Source organism: Triticum dicoccoides, chromosome 7A, assembly GCF_002162155.2.
Source record: "Triticum dicoccoides isolate Atlit2015 ecotype Zavitan chromosome 7A, WEW_v2.0, whole genome shotgun sequence".
NCBI lineage: Eukaryota > Viridiplantae > Streptophyta > Magnoliopsida > Poales > Poaceae > Triticum > Triticum dicoccoides.
The window spans coordinates 715,337,403-715,341,325 of NC_041392.1; the positions used below are offsets into that span (position 1 = coordinate 715,337,403).

At 44.4% G+C, this 3,923-nt stretch overlaps 1 pseudogene; it reads left to right on the top strand.

Moving 5' to 3' along the window:
* The window catches only part of LOC119328566, a 12,885-nt pseudogene extending 10,427 nt beyond the window's left edge, over positions 1 to 2,458 (top strand).
* The last annotated feature ends 1,465 nt before the right edge of the window (positions 2,459 to 3,923 follow it).

Below are 3,923 nucleotides of genomic sequence, written 5' to 3' on the forward strand. Positions count from 1 at the left end.
TAGAGGGCATTATAAATTCAAAAAAATTCAAAAAAATTACAAAAACTTGGAAACCTAGTTTTGTTTGTGGAAGAGATCATCTGTGCCAAAATTGAGGTGATTTGGAGGTGGTCGAAAAAATGCCCGCATTCCGGAGGGACCATTTGGTCTAACTTAAGCCAGTTTTTGAAAAAAGGTGAATTTTTCCACCACCTCCAAATCACCCAAATTTTCTTGTACATGGTGACCCACATGTGCCAAACATGTCTATGAAAGAAAATTTTGAAATTTTTTATTTTACAATGCCCCCTTGAGGCATAGACCGATGTTTTCAGCAGTCAGTCTAGAGTGCATTATAAATTCAAAAAATTCAAAAAAATACAAAAAACTTGGAAAATGCAGCATTAAATCAGGGTGTGTACAACTCTAGCTTGTTCTTGCCAACACTACTAGGAAAAGGCATGCTAGTGGCGCACCAATTTTGCCTTCTAATGGCGCACTACTGGTGCGCCACTGGATGTTGTTTTGGCTGATGTTGTTTTGGTGCTGTTTTGGTGCCATTTTGGATGGCTGCAGTGACTGTTTTGGTGCCATTTTTGATCTCCTAATATGTTTGCAGTGATCATTAATTTTAGAGCAAAATATGGCTGTTATTTTTTTGTTTTGTTTCAGAAACAGGAGAAAGCAAAGGGCCCACGTCTCCCCTCCAGAGTTTTCGAGGGCCAAAGGGTAGGACGTTTGAGTTTTGGAGGCAACTCCCCACGTCTCCCCTCCACTGGCAACTCCCCATGTCTCCCCTCCACTGGCAACTCCCCACAACCACGACGCAGGTAACTCCCCTCCTATTCCATTGCCGCTCCATCTTCCTCCCTCTGCCTCCCTCCTCATTCCATTGCCACTCCATCTTCCTCCCTCTGCCTCCCTCTGCCTCCACCATCAAGCAACTCCCCTCTGCCTCCACCATCGCTGGCCAGGAGGGAAACGGCGGAGGAATCGTGGAGCAACTCCCCTTCGTCTGCCAAGAGAATGACGGAGGCATCGTGGAGCAACTCCCCTCCGTCTGCCAAGCATCACCGTGGTGAGGCGTCTGGCAAGGAGCCGCTGGTAGTCGACGACGACGTTCCGGTCCCCGGGCAGAAGCAGGACTACACCATGCCGCTCATGGTTGATATCCACCTGAAGGAGAAACTGGATGTCGTATGCACCAGCAATCCAGATGAAGCCGACAAGAGGATCCGCGACATGAGGAGGAGGCTCGGAGGCATGGTTTCTCGGTCGATCGGCGTTGATGTCGAGTATATCAGGGAAGACGAACCTCCGCAAATGGCTGCAGTTCTGCAGTTATGCGTGGAGGATCTCGTCCTGGTATACCACATCACCGCGGCAACCAAATGGTAAAAACATCCAGTTCTGAAGTTTCTGAAGTTCTGAAGTTTCTGTCTAATTAGTAGTTTCTGAAGTTTCTGAAGTAGATGCAATAGTTCTGAAGTTCTGAAGTAGATGCAATACTAGTTCTGAAGTTCTGAAGTTTCTGAAGTTCTGAAGTTTCTGTCTAATTAGTAGTTTCTGAAGTTTCTGAAGTAGATGCAATAGTTCTGAAGTTCTGAAGTAGATGCAATACTAGTTCTGAAGTTCTGAAGTTTCTGTATAATTAGTAGTTTCTGAAGTTTCTGAAGTAGATGCAATAGTTTTGAAGTTCTGAAGTAGATGCAATACTAGTTCTGAAGTTCTGAAGTTTCTGTCTAATTAGTAGTTTCTGAAGTTTCTGAAGTTTCTGAAGTAGATGCAATAGTTCTGAAGTTTCTGAAGTAGATGCAATAGTTCTGAAGTTCTGAAGTAGATGCAATACTAGTTCTGAAGTTCTAAAGTTTCTGTCTAATTAGTAGTTTCTGAAGTTTCTGAAGTAGATGAAATAGTTCTGAAGTTCTGAAGTAGATGCAATACTAGTTCTGAAGTTCTGAAGTAGATGCAATACTAGTTCTGAAGTTTCTGTCTAATTAGTAGTTTCTGAAGTTTCTGAAGTAGATGAATTTGATGCACCAGATTAATTTGATGCAGGCCCAAGGAACTCCGCCCGCTCCTGCAGGAGAAGAAGCTGTACATCTTTGTTGGCTTGTCCATTGGACGTGACAAGGAGAAGCTGAAGTTGTCTGGTTTGGAGATCAACCCCGACAAGTACGTCGACATGCAGCGCAAATGGAGAGTTTCAAACAATGGAAAGAAGTGGCAGTCTTTGGCTGAGTTTGGAGCCAGCCTCATCCACCCATCCTACAAGGAAATGAAGGGGAAGATCAACAAGAAATTGGACCACAAACGATGGGGGGACAGCCCACTGCCAAACAACCTCATCGAGTACGCAACGAAAGATGCATACGTCACCTACGAGGCATGGAAGAAAATCAAAACCGTCAAAGAAGGTTTGGAGCAATGGCAAGAGGCGGAGGATCATTGGGATGACCCCTACTACTGGGGATATTAAGTTGTTTATTGTATTATGTGTCTCAGTTTGTAGTTATGTGGTTGAACAGGTTTGCTTTTGTTATGTTGAACAACTTTGCTTTGTAATGATGAACAAGTTTGCTTTTGTTAAGTTGAACAAGTTTGCTTTTGTAATGATGAACAAGTTTGCTTTTGTTATGTAGTTATGTGATTGTTATGATGCTGGTGCAGAACACTTATGGTTGTGATGTGATGCTACTGCTATATAGTAGTGGCGCACCACATGACAGGTGCGCCATTAGTGTCCATTCCATCTATAGCCTTTTTCCTAGTAGTGCAAAATGCAGCATGATGGACTGGCTGCAATGGAAATAATGGTGACAAATGCAAAAAATGAAATATGACAAAAAAGCCCGCCTACTTGCCGCTTAAAGTTCACAATTCAACGGCCTGCATATGACTAGTAACCCAATCATTTATTGGGCCAGGATGTAGAGGCCCGTCAGATTGTGATAACAGGTAGCAAGTAGGCCCACAGGGCAGGGACGGAGACGGTTAGGCAATGTGTTGCCCGCTTTAGAAAGGAACTTGAGAGGGAAAGCTTAGCCCGCTATATAAACCGGTGCTAGCTCCGCTCGCTCGGCGAGGTGGGACTAAACTCCCTGCACCCCTGGGATGTGCCCGGCGCGACGCTCGCTTGGGCCTAATTCGGATGGGCCGTCTCATGCCAGCCTCACCCGCTGGGTCGCTGGATGGACCATTGGGCCATCTCATTGTCTGCGCCTGAGGCATGCATGCATGGGAATGACGGCGACGTTGGTTTGCATGTGCGGGTGGCGGATGTGAACTTTATCTATCCAAACTATGTTATGATTTCTACCCGAAAACAAGCTCGCGTGTGACGCGCTCCCGTGCGACGCATGCCTCTCGCGTGATACGCGATTCCGATGCGACTGCGTGCCAAGTTTTATAGATGGAAACTTCTTTAGATGCAATGCCATCTCAAAAAAAACTCAGAAACAACTGTATGATTGATCATAAAACACATGCATTGTTGTTCAAAGAACTGTCTCATGAATAAATTGTACCATAATTACGAACATAGTGTGAAACAGAAAAAAATGTTTGTTTGCAACAAAATAATCCTGGTTTGAAGCTTAAACTGGTTGAAAAACAATTGAGCCTACTCCATATTGTCTGCTGCACTGCCAAAATCCAGTGACCTCTTGCGTTGCGTCGTTGGAGATTGCGTCGGGCTTGGCGACGACTCATGTGCTTCAATCTTTTTCTCTTTAACATTAATGTAACCATACAAATTAAGTTGTTCTTGGTCTTTCTCTGCCAACTCTCTAGCAAGACCCTCCATTTCTTGGATTCTCACTTCCTGTAGAAAACCATAGGGATTGTATTAGGAAGAACTCAAAAAAGACGTGGCCATAAACTAGATGCATGTAACATGTAAAATTTGAACCTCTGAATCAATGTCATCCTTGGGAAAACAACCC